This window comes from Pituophis catenifer, unplaced genomic scaffold (assembly GCF_029215685.1).
Source record: "Pituophis catenifer annectens isolate HBS135680 unplaced genomic scaffold, rPitCat1.0.hap2 SCAF_3, whole genome shotgun sequence".
NCBI classification, from domain to species: domain Eukaryota; kingdom Metazoa; phylum Chordata; class Lepidosauria; order Squamata; family Colubridae; genus Pituophis; species Pituophis catenifer.
The window spans coordinates 116207954-116226256 of record NW_027256883.1 but is presented as its reverse complement, the minus strand read 5'-3'; the positions used below and the strand labels follow the sequence as shown (position 1 = coordinate 116226256).

Genomic DNA, 18303 nt, shown 5'->3' with positions numbered 1-18303 from the left:
CCCCCGCCGTCGGCGCCCCCGCCCCCTACTCCCCCCCCCCCGCAGCCAGGGCTGAGGCGCGTCGACCGCCGTTCGCCCCAGCCCCCCCTTCCTCGCTAAGCAACCCAATATGGCGAGCAGCGGCAAACAGTGGCTGCAAAGGACGCTGGGAAAAAACAAGCGGGGAGAGTATTCAGGCCACGTCAGAAACGGAGTGGGCGGCGACGTTCGGGGAAACTCCGCCCGTTGCCCACGCCCCTCTCGGCTCTCTTAATTTAATTTAATTTAATTTATATGCCGCCCCTCTCCAAAGACTCAGGGCGGCTCTCTTGTCCTGAACTTCTTTGCGGGACTGGCGGTGGTTGGTGTGGGATTCCGTTGCTGTATCCTAGGCCTGGGCAGTTCAACGGTCGTTTGCCTTCCTGCTGTATTGTTCACTTCTCAAAATCACCTATTCCTTCTTCCAAAATTACTTCTTTTACAACTTCCTCAACTTTGATTCCCCTTACCTTCTACTTTCTGTAACTTCTTTCTTCTTACTTTCTATTACTGCTCACTCTACCTACCCTAGCTGTTCTAAATCCTTTAAATTTCACTGTCTACCCTAACCCCCCCCAACCCTCCCCCGTCTCTCTCACTGTGTGTACATATATGTAAATAATTGCTGTCTCCCCCACCCTCTCTCTCTCTCTCCTACCTCTCGCTCTGTCTGTACATATTATACATATTACATTTGGTGCCTTCAAGTCAGTCTGGACTCCTGACTAATCTTTGCAGTTTTTTGGCAAGATTTTGGAAGTCGTTTCTCCTTACCGCCTTGGTCACCCAGCTAGCTTTGTGCCTAAAGTAAGACTAGAACTCACAGTCTCCCAGTTTCTAATCTGATACCTTAATCCTACAAAATTCCCTTTCTATCTACCCATTCTAATACTTTTTAAAATTTATAATACTGAATTTGTCTTTTGATATAATTTCCTTATTCCAAATCTCTGCATCTGACATAGTTCTCTTTCTCTACACTATTCAATATATCTCTGAGTCATAGTGAGTCAGAGTACCTTCGCCCTATACTTCTCTACCTTTCTTCTTTATAGCATGTAATGCAAAGAGTTGAACTGATATTCTCTAATGCTTTTATGCAGTGGTGGGATTCAATTTTTTTTAAAAGAAACGGTTCTGTGGACGTGGCTTAGTTGGGGGTGTGGCTTGGTGGTCATGTGACTGGGTGGGCATAGCTATGTGCATAAGGACTACTCAGAGGGCTGAAAAAAGTCATTTCTGACCGGTTCTCGCACTTTTGACTGGTCCTCACACTTATGACCATCCTCACATTTATGCCCGTTGCAGCATTCTTAATAACTGTGTCACTCATTTAACAACTACTTCTCTTCACCACGGTGAAAAGATAGGGCACAAAACGTAAAATGTGAGGACAGTCGTAAGTGCGAGGACTGGTCAAAAGTGTGAGGACTGGTGAAAAATAACTTTTTCAGCCCTCTGAGTAGTCCATATGCACATAGGGACTACCCAGAGGGCTGAAAAAAGTTATTTCTGACAGGTCCTCGCACTTTTAACCAGTACTCGCACTTATGACCATCCTCACATTTATGCCTGTTGCAGCATTCTTAATAACCGTGTCACTCATTTAACAACTACTTCTCTTCACCACGGTGAAAAGATAGGGCACAAAACGTAAAATGTGAGGACAGTCGTAAGTGCGAGGACCGGTCAAAAATGCAAGGACCGGTCAAAAATAACTTTTTCAGCCCTCTGAGTAGTCCATATGCATATAGGGACTACCCAGAGGGCTGAAAAAAGTTATTTCTGACAGGTCCTCGCACTTTTGACCGGTCATCATTTATGCCCATTGCAGCACTTAATTAAATTAATTAAATAAAAATGACCTGCTGGAGTGGTCAGAGGCAGTCCAAGGTGGGCATTTGGGCCGGCTGCAGGGCAAGGTGATACAACCAGGGTAGGTAGGCCGCTGCTGCCCAGGTGGGAGGAGGGTGCAGGCCTACAGGGCTGGCTGCAGGGTAAAGCGATCGGATAGGGTAGGTCAGGGGTCTGCAACTTTAAACACTCAACCTTAAACACATGTAAACACTTAAACACAACCTTAAACCTGTGTGGGCATTGCCAACTCCATATCACTTACTCCCACCCAGGTTTTGTGGCTCCCAGGATTTTCTTTTAAACAGGTATCTCTTGTGTGTCTCTTTCATCTCTCTCAGCTCTTTCTTTCTCTCCCCCCTCTTTCTCTCCTTCATCTCTCTTTCTCTCCATCTCTCTTTCTCCCCCTCTCTTTCTCTCCTTCATCTCTCTTTCTCTCCATCTCTCTATCTCTCCCACCCCTCTTTTTTTAAAAGCCTCTGACGATCAGGCAATTCAGCTGGGATCGCCAGAGGCTTTTAAAGGTATTTTTTTCCCCCTACAACCTCTTCAGTCGAAGAGGTTGCAGAAAAAAATGCTTTTAGAAACCTCTGACGATCCCAGCTGAGCTGCGCAACCATCAGAGGCTTTTTTTTTTTTACTTTTAAAAGCATTTTTTTGGCCGAAGATGTTGTAGAAAAAATGCTTTTAAAAGTTAAAAAAAAAAAAGCCTCTGAGGAGGTGGGCAACCGGGCCGGGGACCAGTTCGGAGGCGTGGCCAGACAATGTTATTACCGGTTCTCTGAACTACTAGAAACCGGGAGCAACCCACCACTGTTTTCCAGCCCCGCGTCCCTGAGGGCAGCACTCGGCTGTACTTGCCTGTTCTGCTGCTGGAGCGGTCGGAGGCAGTCCGAGTTGGGCGTTTGGGAACAGAGTGGGAGGCCGCCGTGGGCAGAGTTAGGAAAGCAGGCTGGGCCATGTGGTCGAGGAGCCAAAGAATAACTGCAGGCAAACTGTGCAACACTACGAGCGAGGACAATAAATAGTGGTGGGAGGGGCGGGCGAGCCAGCAGTTTAACAAGCGGTTCAGTGCTTTTTTGTAATTTATTGGCCTCGTAGGCACACCAAACCGTTTGTTAAACTGCTGGCTCGCCCGCCCCTCCCACCACTATTTATTGGCAATAAATAGTGGCGGGGAGGGGGAGGCGAGCCAGCAATTTAACAAACGGTTTGGCCCAACTGCCTAGAACTGGCAGAATCCCACCACTGCTCTTATGCAGTATTCAGTAAATTCTTGAAGTCTGTTGTGTTAAAAAAACGAGTTAAAGTATTTTGTTTTTAGTAAATTTTAGAAAGAATCTTATGACATTCTGTTTGGCAACCATTTAGGTTTGGACTGGATGGCATGACAGGTGAGCTTTCAAAAACTACTCAGAAAATGCTCATCACTGTTCCTTTATGAACTGAAAGGTGATTTGAGCAGAATGTCACAAAATTCTGTCAGTTCTGTTCAGGCTTTTATTAATCTCTTTGAAAATAAAGACAATCAAAGATGCAGATGATACAAGGCTGAATGGGTTAGGTTTATTCCTGTAGGAATAAAGAAGAAGGTGAGACGATTAACCAATACGTCACTGCCCTACGAAAAACCACAGCCTGTTGCGAATTCAGCAATTTAGAGGAAATTATGCTAGATAGACTTGTTCTGGGATTGAGGGACATCAACCTACAGAGAAGATTACTAGCAAAACCTAATCTCATGTTTAAAACGGCACTTGAGGAAGCAAGAGCAACAGAAGCCTCTAATAAGTCAGCAGTACTGCCATTATACCGACTTCCGGTGGGATTGGAAGGCCCGTTTTTCACTCTCCCCAGGCTCCAGAGCCTTTCTAGGAGCTCGGGGATGGTGAAATCATCTGATCCCACTGGAAGTTGGCAAACGGGTCATTTCCTGCGTCCAGAGGCACTCCTGGGGGGTGGGAAAGGCCATTTTCACCCTCCCCAGGCTCCTAGAAAGGCTCTGAAGCCTGGGGAAAGAAAAACAGGCCTACCAGTCCTACCATGGCATCGCGTGCCAAAAGCGGGGGGTGCGTGGTGAGGTTGTGTACGGGGGGTTGGGATGCATAGAATTCTTGGTATGGGCATACACGCGCATGACCCACTCCCGTACTCCCCCTGCTTTTGGCACGTGATTTGAAAAAGGTTAGCCATCACTGTTTTAGTGAGTCGTAAATGCCACCTGGAGGTTTATCTGTGTTGTCAGGGTCACTTGAGTGGTGCAAATGAGTATGGAGCCTTTTTGGAGCTGTTGAAAGCACCTGCGCTACCTGTATTTTCTAAAATGCTTTTATAGACCATAGAAGCCTTCACAGAGATAAAAGTGACAAAGACTGGCATTCTTCTTTGCAGCACACCAAGTCCCAATTATGTTGTTGTTTTTGATGCTTGGATGGTGGACACTTTGGTGGATGTCTGTAAAATTGTAGTTGCCAATCTTCATCTTAAACACAAGTAATTATAGGAATTATCTTTATCTTCTAGCTGTCAACCACGAGAGGATGGAGCGTAGAAGGTTCCAAGAAGAGGTAGGAAAAAACACTTCAATAGATATAGAGGATGAATGGATGGACAGACAGATCATTAATTGTGTTTTATGTCTATGGAGAATCTCAGTCATCCAGATTATAGTTGTCCCAAAGATGTTTTTTCAAGAGGCAACTGGACTCTAGGCTTATAAGTTTCTATGCTGTATTTTTTAAATAAGTTTTTAGCTTATGTTAGCTACATTAATGAGCATGCGCAAGATGGCGGCTGCGCCGCAAACTGCCATAATTTGATGGGATGGCTTTGGGGGCTTTAGGGGGTCCCACAGGGGCGCTTGGTCATCAGCGGTTTGGTCAGATGAACTCAGGGCGAGGGTTTTGATATCTTCCTCGCCCCTGGGCATACCCTGAAGTCGGAAACGGAGAGTTGTAGCTGAGCCGCTTCGAGCGGCAGCATTGGGAGAGTCGGGAAAGCGGAAGCATGGTGGAATGGTGGCTTGTCAGCAGCGGCGAAGGCAAAGGCGGCAGCGTAGCGGTGAGTGGAAGGTGGCCCGTCTGAAACTTCGCCCACCCCACTCGGAAATTCTCTCAGCGGTCCTTTGAGCCAGAGATAGTGGTGCTGGTATCAGCGGGGGTGGTGAAGTCGGCCCTGGTACTAAATAGGGCTGCGGCACACCCCTGGAAGGACTGGACACTGTTGCCGACATTATCATCGGCAGAAAAGGGGCTTGCTGAGGTGAAACTGAGAGGGGCACAAGCGGCTGCCTTAGGACTGGAGAGAGAGACCCCTTCAAGGAAGATCTCTGGTGGCTGCAGAAGACCTGGAGGCCTCCTATGGTATTCAATGGAGGCTGGGGTCTGGAAGTTGTTATATTATCCCGGAAGAACGGAGGAGAAGGGCTGGGGGGTGACGGAGGGGTTCCCCCCCGGTCGCATTTATATCAACCCCTCCCCCTCCTCCCCCCCGCCCAGGTTCTGTGTACTGTGGACGCCATGAAATGGGCTTACTATTTGCCCTTGACTGTAGGGGCCTCCCCTCCCCTCTCCCTCCCCCTCCTACCCCCTCTCCTTTTTTCTTCCCTTTTCATTTCATTATTACTCAGATACAATCTGTGAGCATAAGACTACACAAAGGACCATTCCATTTCTGTCCCCGGTCTGACTGACGGACTGATAGATTTCTTTCTCCGATCATGGGTCAGCTAAATGAAGCAACTGCTGAGGGGATCTTTACTACATCATGACTTTGCCACTGGGAGGAGTATTTCTTCGATCTATGGCCGTGAGATGGCGGGCTGGATGTTGCTTCCATTGGGTGTATTTGTCAGGACCCTTCCTGCTGTCGTGAGAGGACAGTGGAGGTACCAGTGGTGCCTCATTGAACAATGGCTGCATGTTACATCTTTTTCTGAGACCCCTGATTATGCTCCATGCCTCCATCACTGTACCCGGAGATGTATACGACATTGGATCTTCTTGCGCTGCGAGATTCCCCCCTCTCGCAGATATGGCCCTCTTCACTATCGAGGACCTACCTCAATGACGGGTTTTGGGACCCAGACAGGTGGCATGTGAAAACTAGGGGGTTGAGGGGCTTTTTATCCAAATTTTTAGTTAAACTTTTAAGGGGCTCTAGGGAGGGGGTGGGTTTGATTGGAATGCAGGCAGTGGGTATGGGGGATAGCCACCAAGTGGAGGGTTGGGTCTGGCAAGGAAGCGCGGCATGGGGGGTGGGGATCCCAGGGTCGAGGGGGGAGTCAGAGTTTGTCCGGATAGTGCTTTGAACATCAATACTGTGGGTGGGAGGGGTAGATATGGTGGGAGCAGGGGGCCATATCGAGTTAGGGGAGTGCGCACTCGCTGTTTACGAGTGGTGGCGCACTCTGGCCCTCAAGGCTCCACCCGTTCCCCAGGTTGCACAGACCCTCAGGGCCTGGGCCTTCAGCTGATGTTGTGCAATGCCAGGTCCGTAGTAAATAAATCCCCCTTCATTTGTGATCTTGTTCGTGAGGGGGGAGCAGACCTGGCAGGTATTACGGAGACCTGGCTGGGCCAGGAGGGGGGGGGTTCCCCTCGTTGAAATGTGCCCACCAGGTTTCCATGCATTCCATCGGCCGAGGTCACAGGGCAGGGGCGGGGGGGGGGGGGTAGCGGCTATCATTAAAGAAGGTCTGAGACTGAGGGACGCCACTGTTCCTCAGACGGCCGGCTGTGAGTCCCTCCTTGTGAAGTGGGGTCATGGGGTTCAGATGGGTTTGCTGATCACATACCTGGCTCCCTGCCATGTGGCAGCAGCCCTGCCCGAGCTACTCAATGTTATCGCCGCGGTGGCGGTTGACACCCCCAGACTTATGGTCATGGGGGATTTCAACCTGCCGTCCGTGGGTGAAACGTCGGAGGTGGCTCGGGAGTTCATGGCTTCCATGACAGCTATGGACCTGACCCAGCTAATTCATGGCCCTACCCACACAGGGGGAAACACGCTGGACTTGGTTTTTGTCTCTGGACAGTGGTTGAGTGATCTTGAGATAGGGGATGTAGTCATCGAGCCCTTGTCATGGTCAGATCACTCTCTCCTTTGCCTTGACCTTCGAACCGCTGCACCCCGCCATAGGGAGGCGGAGCTGGTAAGATGGTTCCGCCCCAGGTGCCTGATGGAATCTGATAGGTTCCAGATGGAGCTTGGGCCATTTCCTGAGGCTCTGGCACATGCCTCGACTAGTGACCTAGTGGCCGCCTGGGATAGGGCAGCCACTGGAGCTCTGGATCAGGTCGTGCCTTCGCGGCCTCTGACCCGGCGCCAATCTCACCTGGCTCCTTAGTTTACCGAGGAGCTGAGGGAGATGAAGCACCGGAAAAGACACCTAGAGAGTAGTTGGAGGGCCAGTCTTTCTGAATCCGACTGGACACTGGTAAGATCTCATATTAAGAATTACCTAGTGGCAATAAAAGCAGCAAAACATACATATTTTGCTGTTCTTATTGCGTCATCAGATAATTGCCCGGCCGCCCTGTTTAGGGTGACCCGCTCCCTGCTCCACCAGGAAGCGCGGGAGGACCCCTTGGAGGGTAGAGCCGAGGATTTTGTTCAATATCTGTATGACAAAATCACTCAGATTCGGGAAGGCTTGGACTCCGACTGGGTAGTGTCAGGGGGGGATGACTGAGGCAGGTCTTGAGAATATTATCTGGGATGAGTTTGATCCTGTTACCCCTGACGACATGGACAGGATTCTGGGTGGACTGAATGCGACCACATGTTTATTGGACCCTGCCCCTCCTGGTTAGTGCTGGCTTCCCCGGAGGTGATGGGAGGCTGGCTCCAGGGGATTATAAATGCTTCATTGGGTGAGGGTGACTTCCCCGCCGCCTTGAAAGTGGCGGTGGTAAGGCCTCTCCTCAAGAAGCCTTCCCTGGACCCGGCAGTGTTGGTTAATTATCTCCAACCTTCGCTTCGTGGCAAAGGTTGTTGAGAGTGTGGTTGCACAACAATTCCCCCAGCACCTGGATGAAACGACGTATCTGGATCCGTTCCAGTCGGGCTTCAGGCCTGGGTAAAGCACGGAAACGGCATTGGTCGTGTTGGTTGATGATTTCTGGAGGGCTCGGGATAGGGGTTGCTCCTCTGTCCTGGTCCTATTAGACCTCTCAGCGGCTTTTGTTACCATCGATCATGGTATCATGCTTCACCGGTTGGAAGAGTTAGGGGTGGGGGTCACTGTATTGCGGTGGTTCGCCTCCTTTCTCTCCAACCGGTGGCAGTCTGTGTTGGCAGGGGGGCAGAGGTCAACCCCGAGGCCCCTCCTATGTGGGGTGCCACAAGGGTCAGTCCTCTCGCCCCTCTTGTTCAACGTTTATGTAAAGCCGCTGGGCGAGATCATCCGTGGTTTTGGGGGTGAAGTACCACCAGTACGCTGATGACACCCAGCTGTACATCTCCATCCCGGACCACCCCAATGATGCCCTTGAAGTGATGTCCCGGTGTCTGGTGGCCGTGCGGATCTGGATGGAGAGAAACAGGCTCAGGCTCAACCCATCCAAGACCGAGTGGCTGTGGTTTCCGATGTCCCGATATAGTCAGTTGATGCCATCGCTGACTATTGGGGGCGAATCGCTGGCCCACACGGAGAGGGCTCGCAACTTGGGCGTCCTCCTGGATTCACGGCTGTCTTTAGAAGAGCATTTGACGGCCGTGACCGGGAGGGTTTTTCATCAGGCTCGCTAGTTGGATCAGGACTCCTTACTCACGGTCACTCATGCCCTCGTCATTTCCCGCCTGGACTATTGCAACGCTCTCCACATGGGGCTCCCCTTGAGGAGCACCCGGAGGCTCCAACTGGCGCAGAGTGCGGCCGCGCGGGTGGTTATGGGAGTGACATGGCGCTCCCATGTAACACCTCTCCTGCGCGAGCTGCACTGGCTCCCAGTGGTCTTCTGGGTGCGCTTCAAGGTTTTCGTTACCACCTTTAGAGCGCTCCATGTCTTAGGACCTGGCTACTTACGGGACCGCCTACTACCACAAATAGCCTCCCACCGGCCTGTACACTCTCATAGAGAGAGGCTCCTCCAGGTGCCGTTGGCCAAACAGTGTCGACTGGAGGCTCCCAGGGGGAGGGCCTTCTCTGTGGGGGCACCCACTATCTGGAACGAGCTCCCCCCCAGAGATACGGAGGATCCTGGATCTGCGCACTTTCCGCCGTGCTCTTAAGACCTTCCTATTCCAGCAAGCTGGCCTGGCCTAACCTTTTTCCCCTTTTCTTTTAAATTGAAAATTTTAAATCTGTTTTTAAATTATTGGGATGTTTTAAATTTGTCTCGGGCTAAATCGTTTAATCTGGTTTTATTTCTGCTTTTAAATTTTGTATTTATGTATTTTATTTTGTGCCTGCTCACCGCCCTGAGTCCTTTGGGAGTAGGGCGGTATATAAATCTAATAAAACAAACAAACAAACCCAAGAAAGCCAGACTGGTATTGTGGTTAGTCCAGTGGTGGGTTCCGCCCAGTTCCGCCAAGCCAGTACTGGTGACGATATGACGTCACTGAACCGGTTCTGCCCCCCCCGTGTTATTCTTACCTTTTATTTGCCCCACCCCCCCAATCTCTTGCTGCCTCCTGAGTCCCAGCTGATGGGCTATAAGGAAAAACTGTTTAAACTCTTGCCGCGGGACTTCAAAAGGCCGCCCTACAGCTGATCAGTGGTAAAAGGCAGTTTGGTGGTAGACCGGTGCCTGCAAAAATAAATGGGTAGACCAGTGCCTGCAAAAATACATGAGTAGACCGGTGCCTGCAAAAATAAATGGGTAGACCGGTATAGCTCTGCAAGCAGTTAAAAGCCTGGTAGAACAGTACCGCTGCTAAATCCTAAAGAATTGTCACATGACCATCAAGCCACGTCGACAAAATAAGCCATGCCCACAGAACCGGTAGTAAAAAATTTTAGAACCCACCCCTGGGTTAGTCCATGTGACTAGAAACTGGGTGACCAGGAATTCTGATCCCACGTCAGGCACAAGCCAGCTAGATGACCTGGGGCCAGTCACATTCTGTCAGCCCTAGAAGTTTGCAATGCCAAAACGCTTCTGAAAAACCTCGCTAAGAAAATTGCAAGGATTTGTCCAGCCAGTCCCTGAGAATTAAACACAGACAAATGGAAGGAAAGCAAAGAGACCTGAAGTCTCTATTGCATGTTGGGCAGCCATATAAATTGAATGAATCAGTGAATTTTCAGATCTAGCTTAGGTCATGGTAAATATTGGTTTAATAGGCCAAGTTACTAATGGAGATTTTACATCACTTTTAGCAAGAAAACTGTTCATCTTTTCTGCACTTTCCACTTAAAATGAAAGGGCACAATAGTTCTTCCTCCTTTAGGGCACCCATTATCATCCAACTCTCATTAAACTAGCAAAAATGAGGAAGGGAAAGAAAAATGAATGTATGTCTGTGTCATGCATACAAACAGGCACACCAGAGTATACACAGAGGAATAATACAATTAGAATAGTTCAAGGACTCATTCATATTTTTGCTTTTTGAGGCTATAGTACAAGGACTTTCTATCTGTCCCATTCCTACTTACCCAGACTGTACCCCCTTTAATCTTTAGTTTAATCCTTTATTTATTCCAGTATGATATCAGTTGGCACCTAAGATTTAAGGATGAAGAATCATCACCCCAACCCAGATAAAGTTGTTTTTAGAAAACATAGGGTCTTTAATGACAGTCAGTAAATTTGGTTTTTTGAAATAGATCGTTTTGTTAATATTTCAGGAAAAGTTTGTTAAGCTTCCTCCTCTGCAACAGAAGAACACAATATATATTCCAAACTCTGTGTGTCGCAGAAAAAAGGTAAGAGAATCCTTGTTCATGGGTCACATTAAATATTATTGTTATTGTGTGATGGGCTATATAGACATCTGAAATAGAAAGGGATGGGTGGATGGATGGAGGGAGGGAGGGAGGGAGGGAAATGGAGAGAGACAGACAGACGACGGACAGGCAACCATTCAATTCATTGAGAAAGAAGATAAATATTAATTTTATTTTTTATTTTATTTTTTTAACAAAGTTTATTTTCATTTTTAAAAATACAATATTTTACATATATACATACAAGGTTATTGCAACTTACGTACAGAAATCTGCGCCTATACCACTAATACAATCCATTTTATTTCCCTCTCTTTTCTTTCACCCAATTATACCATAAATTCCAACATTTGTAATAATCAGAATCTTTTTGGTTCCTAAGTAATTTCGTTAACCGGTCTGCCTCTGTGCATTCTGTAATTTTCCAAATCAATTTATTTTCTGTGGGTATTAATTCGTTTTTCCATTCTTGTGCATATAATATCCTAGCTGCAGTAGTGATGTGAAGGATCAAGTACCATTTTTCCTTAGTTATTTTGTCTGGTTTCATTCCTAATAAAAAAATCTCTAGTTTCAGCTCTATATTATATCCTGTAATTTCCACTATCCAGTTCCGGACCTTGGACCAATATTTGCCTGCTTTGGGGCACGTCCACCATTGGTGGTAGTACGTCCCACAACCATTCCCACACTTCTAGCATGCCGGAGAAACTCCCAGGAACATTCTTGCGATTCTTGTCGGGGGGGAGGGAATATGCCAACGATAGACCATTTTATAAATATTTTCCTTGTAGGAGGTTGACAAAGTAAGTTTCATATTTCTATTCCATATCTCATCCCACTTATCCAAATTTGAAGAAAATCCGAGGTTCCTCCCCCAGGCAATCATAGTGTCCTTAATCACCTCCTCACCAATCCATCGTGATACCAAAAACTGGTAGCACCTTGAAAGTAATTTCTTTTCGATTCCCAATAAGATTTTATGTAACTCCTGTAGTGACTTATATATTCCCTCCTTTCCTTTATCCCTTCTGACTCTCGATTGTATTTGGGCATATGCCCACCAGTCTATCTTTTTGCCCTGTTTCGTAAGCTACTCTCGGGTCTTCAATTCCCCTTGAGGGTCAAGCAAATCCTGATAAGTCAATGGTATTTCCTTATTATATAGTGTCGCATGTGTTACTGCCTCTAATGGGGCAAACCAAATCGGAATCATTGAATAATGCCTGTTCCTAACCATTTCCCAAGATTCTAATAATATTCTCCGAAGGTAGTGTCTCTTAAACTGTCCACATTTCTTGCCCCTCTCACTCCATAGAAAATGGTGCCAACCTTAACACAAATCATAACCCTCCAATGTAAAAGTCCTCTTCCTATTTAAAAGCATCCAGTCTCTGATCCAAGTTAAATTAGCCGCTTGGTAGTAAAACTCCCATTTCGGTAACCAAATCCCCCTCTACATGGGGCCTCTCGGAGCATTTTAAATTTTATCCGGGGCTGCTTCTTCTGCCACACAAATTTCCTCACATAACTATTTAGCAGTTTAAAAAAACCACTATCCACTCTCTTGGGGGCGTTCGGAAATAAATAGTTCCATTTCGGAAGTACGTGGGTTTTAATCGTAGCTATCCTACCAAGTAAGGAGAGTTGCAGGTGCTCCCACTTTTCTAGGTCTGTCTTTGTTTGGGCTAGCAACTTTGTGTAATAATCTGCCATAATAGACGTATTTTTAGAAGACATCCAAATACCCAAGTATTTTATTCTTTTAGTTACTTGAAGGCCCAATTCTCTCTCCAACTCACTCGAACAATTTCGTGTCATATTCTTTATTATAATCTTCATCTTGTCTTTGTTGATTTGGAGACCTGCAACTCTACCATACTTCTCTATCTACTGAAACAAGTTTTTACCCGATTCTAATGGATCCTCTACGATAAAAACCAAGTCATCCACGAATGCCTGAGTTTTATATTCTTCAGATCTCACCTTCAGCTCCTTTATTCCCTGATTCTTCCTAATTTCCTGTAGCAGAGGTTCTAGTGTAAATATAAATAGAAGTGGGGACAGTGGGCATCCTTGTCTTGTGCCTTTTCCAATTTCAATCCTATCCGTTTCTTCCCCATTAATTAAAGCTCTAGCTATTTGAGTTGAGTAGGTCGATCTTATCGCCCATATATAATTATCTCCAAATTCTATCTTATCTAACAAGGCAAACATAAATTTCCACCTAACCCTATCGAAGGCCTTCTGAGCATCTACAAAAATAAATGCTACTTCCTTATCCGAAAACGTCTCATAGTACTCCATTGCATCTATTATCGTCCTCACATTATCCCTTATTTGTCTATGTGGCAAGAACCCATTCTGGTCTCTATGTATGTAGTGGTTTAAAAAAAATTTCATTCTCCCTGCTAAAATTGAAGTGAAGATCTTATAATCGGTATTCAAAAGGGATATAGGCCTGTAATTGTGGATCAGCAATGAATTTGTTTCTGCCTTGGAAATCAAGGAAATATATGCCTCCGTCCAGGAATTTGGGATCCGACCCTCCACAATGATTCCATTAAAGACTTCAGTCATATATTGTGCCACTATATCAAGAGTTTCCTTATAGAATTCCATAGGGATCCCATTTGTCCCCGGAGTTTTCCCTAATTTCTGCTTCCCAATTACCTCTTCCAACTCCTTCTCTGAAATTTCTCTATTAAGTATTTGTCTTACTTCTTCCGGCACTTTTGGAAGATCCAGCCCCTCTATATATTTCTCCATCTCTTGTTCTGCCCCTTCCTCTCTCTTGTATAAATCTGTAAAAAACTTCTGTACGATTCTCCATAGTGTAGAAATGGGAGGTGCCAGGCTGGGATAGTCTATGCTCTAGCTCTATGTCCTGAGTTGAAACTTCTGAAGATCCGCCTCCCTGGTGACGTCTCTTCAGTTTATTTTAACTCAGCCTAGCTCATGGTTGCAATTCTTTCAGCTCCTGAGCTGTGAGTTGAGCTTAGAAATATTTCCCTGGTATTTTTTATTTTTATTTTTTCCTCTTTTTTCTGGCAAGTGTACTGTTTCTTTAAGACTGTGTTGGAAGACGGCTTGTTTACAAGGTACTGGCTGGGGAGGGCTCTCTGCCTGCCCTCTTGAGCGTGGAGGGGGTGGCTGAAGTTTCCCCCCTCCCCAACCTCCCCTGCTTTGATAATGGCTGTGAGGCTTAGCCGGCTGGCTTTCTCCCTGGTTTGCCTCTTAACACCCCCAGAAGGGACAGAAGCCTCTGCTCAAGCCGCGGGAGCCGCACAGCCATTTTAACGCTGCTGCGGCGCCCCTTTGATCACCGCCTCTCAGCTGTGAGGCGGAGCAGCGTTTTTTTGCCTCTTTTGAGCCCTTTGAAGCCGCTGCAGCCACGCCAGCCTTGCTCAGCCTGGGCGCGGGCTGCTTTGCCTCAATTACATCGAGAGCAGTCTGGGCAAGAGTGCTAGTTGCTTGGCCACGCTTGGACTTTCCATCTGCAGGAGCGGGCCATTTGTAAGTCGCGGCGGCCATTGTTGCCACGCAATTGGAGGCCATTAAGTCCGGGCGGCTTTGCTCCCCCGGCATCTTTTGAGGCAGGCCGTTATCTGAAGCGCAGACTGGTAGGCTCTCCGCGGCTGCAGATGGGAGCCTGGACTACTGACCAGTCTCATTGAGGTCTGCGGGCTTGCATTGCAGCCTGAACTGACTTGGCAAAGCCCTCAGATTCTGGAGCTGGTTTGAATTCTGGCAGTTGCGAGCGGCCATTTTGAAGAGCACAGCGGCCATTTTGTCTTCATTCAGGCCAGTATATCTACCTTATTCCACTCAGGCCTTTCATTAAGCCTTTCATTAACTCTCTAAATTTGGACTGGAAGTTTGTTTTCAAGATGGACGTGCCTCCTTTTCAGCTGAGGACTCTTGGTCTCCTCCTCAGGACAGAGGTAGGCCACGTACTGCAAGTATTGCAGCAGCCAACAAGATTAAGGCCAGGGCCAGGGCTCGCACCGAGCTTTCCAAGGCCGATGAAAAGACAGCTCAAGTCAGGCAGAGAATTTGCAAAGGCCTCTGCCACTAATCCACCTCCAGAACCCTCTCAGATGCCTGTGGCTGTACATCACCTACCTGCTCAGAGTACAGAATCAGCAGCTACACTTCCCTTGCCTGTCCCTGCAGTGGCTAGCCATGATAGTCAGTGGTCTCCAGAGATACGGGCAGAACCTCAGCCCCCCCAGGGGCCTCCTGTGGCTCCCAGTAAGATACCTGAGGCCACTTTTACACCCACTGCGGCTGGCCTCCGTCAGGGCGAAGGGGGGGAGCAGGATGTCCCCAACTTTATGAAGTTCTGGGTGGACCAGGCTATTAGTCGGGGCATTGCAGAGGGTATGCAGTTACAGTCGCAGGCCTTTGCCCAAATGTATGCCTTCAGACCGGAGGTTGAGGCTCAGGGATATGTTGCAGCCCCTGAGGACTATCAATACTCTCCTTCTCATTCTGATTTGGGAGATTATGACGCAGACTATCAAGGGGAGGGGGAGTTTTCTGATGTTGATCAAGACCACCCCCCCCCAAGCCTGCCTTTAAGGGCTTATTTAATCCGGCCCTGTTGAAGCCTTTATTGTCAAAAGCCAGGGCTACAGCTCGCTTGGGGCCTGATCCATCGCTCTCTGGTGCTAGCCCGGGTAGTGGCGAGCAGGATGATTATTTGTTCACAGAACAATCAGTGGAGGCAGACACTGTTCCCATTCCGGGAATGTTTTTGGACATGATACATAGGCAGTGGATAGCCCCTGCCGCACCCCCCCCCCCGGCCCTTGGGTTTGGATAATCAATTGTTCACAGTGGACTCTGCTATGATTAACCTGTTGGAGGTTCCCAAGGTAAATGCCCCAGTAGCAGCACTCACCTCTTCTTCCATGTTGCCATCTGACGCTGAGGATGCCTTGATGGCTGAGGATCGCCGGGAGGAGACGGCACTTCATCGTGCACATCAGGCGGATGCGTGGGCTGTGAGAGCATCTTCTGCAGCTTCCTTCCTCACCAGGGTGTCGGTTCGATGGCTTCATCAGCTGCAGGACCACTTGGCACCGGATGATATTCGGGCCCATCAAGACCTTTCTAAAATCCTAGCAGCTGCTGAGTATACGGTAGATGCAACCTTGGCAGCTGCCAGGTTCTCTGCCAGGGCCAGGGCCTCATCTGTCACTGCTAGGCGCATGCTTTGGCTGCGTCATTGGCACATGGATGGGAAGAACAAATGGAAGCTGGCTTCAGCCCCATTTGAGGGAGGTTTCCTGTTTGGGCAAGCATTAGATCCCTTGCTTATAGAGACGAGGGATAAGAGAAAGGTACTCCCCTCTCAGAGCAGGCGAACGGATTTCTGTTCCTCCCCTTACTTCAGGCGGCCCTCCTTTCGCCAAGGGGGAGCTGGGCCAAGCTTCCCCCGTCAACAGCGGCCTTTCCACTACTCTAGGCCTAGTTTCCAGGCCGATAGACCTACCTACTCCTGGGGTAGACAGCAGCAGCCCACCAAGCCCTTCAGGGGCTCAGGTGGCAGAGGGGCTAGAAGATCGAAATGACTGCCTGCCTCAGGCCCCTATTGGAGGCAGGCTCGCCCTGTTTGCGGACCGCTGGGACGACCTGACAACAGACAATTGGGTGAGGGAGACCGTAAGAACAGGGCTCTCCCTCGAATTCCTTTCACCCCCTCCGAGGCGTTTCCTCCGTTGCCCTGTTTCTGGAGACCCGTTCAGGCGGGGGTTCATGGAGTCGGCCATTCGGCATTTGCTGGATATCCGGGCCATTCAGCCGGTTCCATTGGGGCAAAGGGGGCACGGATTCTATTCCACCCTCTTTGTAATCCCAAAGGCCTCGGGGGGGTGGGGGGTGGAGGGCAATTCTAAATTTGAAGGGACTCAACGAGTATTTAGTCTACAGGAGGTTCAAGATGCACTCCCTGCATTCCATCTTAGCGGGGATCAGGGAGGGAGACTTTTTAGCCTCCATAGATTTGACCGAAGCTTATCTCCACGTCCTTATTCGGCCGGAGCATCGTCAGTACCTGAGATTTTGTTATTCAGGCAGCCACTACCAATATCTTGCCCTGCCGTTCGGGCTGGCCTCCGCCCCCCCCCCCCCCGGACGTTTACCAAGATCCTCACTGTCTTGGCGGCGTATCTCAGGTCTCTTCCCATCAGAATACAATGCTATCTCGACGATCTGCTCCTACAGGCGTCCTCACAGCGGCGAGCGAAACAGGACTTGGCCACGACAATAAGTGTGTTGAGGGACCATGGGTTCTCTGTGAATTTGCAAAAGTGCCAACTTGTTCCTTCAACAAGGTTAGTTCACTTAGGGGCCCTGATAGACACGCAGGCGGGGCAGGTTTTCTTGTCCCACGACAGGCAGGACAGCATACGGGCACTAATCCAGCAGGTTCAGGGATGCCAGACTGTGCAGATAGACCTCCTGTCCCAACTATTGGGGAAATTGATTTCTTGCCTGAAGATCATTCCCTGGGCCAGGTTCCATGCGAGACCACTACAGTGGTTCTTGCTCCCGTTCCAGAAGGCGGGCACAAGCTCGTCCAAGATCCGGGTGCAGGTGCCTCCATGGGTCCGGCGCTCTTTGGCATGGTGGATGTCAGTGGCCATCCAGAAGGGCTGTTACTTCAGGGACCCCCACAGGGTGGTTGTGATATCAGATGCCAGTCTGTGGGGTTGGGGAGGCCATTGCAGGTCTCAGGTAGCTCAAGGCCATTGGTCCCACCTAGAACTCTCCCAGCAGATCAATTGGTTAGACCTCCGAGCAGCCTGTTTGTCTCTGCAGGCCTTTCTTCCTCAGGTGAGGGGGCAGCATGTGCTCCTTCTCACAGACAATACAACAACAAAAGCCCATATAAACAGGCAGGGGGAACTCGTTCCCGGCCTCTGATGCGGGAGGCAGAGATGCTTTGCAACTGGGCAGAGACTCACCTTTTGTCCCTGACAGCGGACCACATCGCCGGAACGGACAACGTTGAAGCCGACTGGCTGAGTCGGGCCACTGTGGACCCCTCGGAGTGGAGGTTATATCCCAGCCTGTTTGCAGACATAGTCGACCGGTTCAGCCGCCCGGTGATGGACCTCTTCGCCTCGCCAACGAACACCCAGCTCCCCCGCGTCCTATCCCGGTTTCCTGCCCCGGGAGCAGAGGGAGGGGACGCTCTACGGATCCCGTGGCCCAGGGGCCTTTTATACGCCTTCCCTCCCCTACCCCTGATCCCAGCTGTAATTCGGAAGGTGTTGTTGGAGGGGGCGGAGATAGTGTTAGTGGCCCCTCGCTGGCCCAGACGGCCGTGGTTCGCCGACCTGGTCGGTTGCCAGGCCATGGCGGATTCCCACGGACAGAGTTTCCCTCAGCCAGGGCCCGGTGCAACACCCGGACCCTCAGAGACTGCAGTTAGCCGCTTGGAGGTTGAGCAGGGGCTCTTGAGGAGGGAGAACTTTCCGGCCAGGGTCATCCGGACTATGCAGGCGGCCAGGCGGCCCTCTACC

At 49.3% G+C, this 18303-nt stretch overlaps 1 pseudogene; it reads right to left on the bottom strand.

Moving 5' to 3' along the window:
• Positions 1 to 11044: 11044 nt before the first annotated feature.
• LOC139315035 (uncharacterized) lies at positions 11045 to 14356 on the bottom strand (annotated as a pseudogene).
• Between the last annotated feature and the right edge of the window lie 3947 nt (positions 14357 to 18303).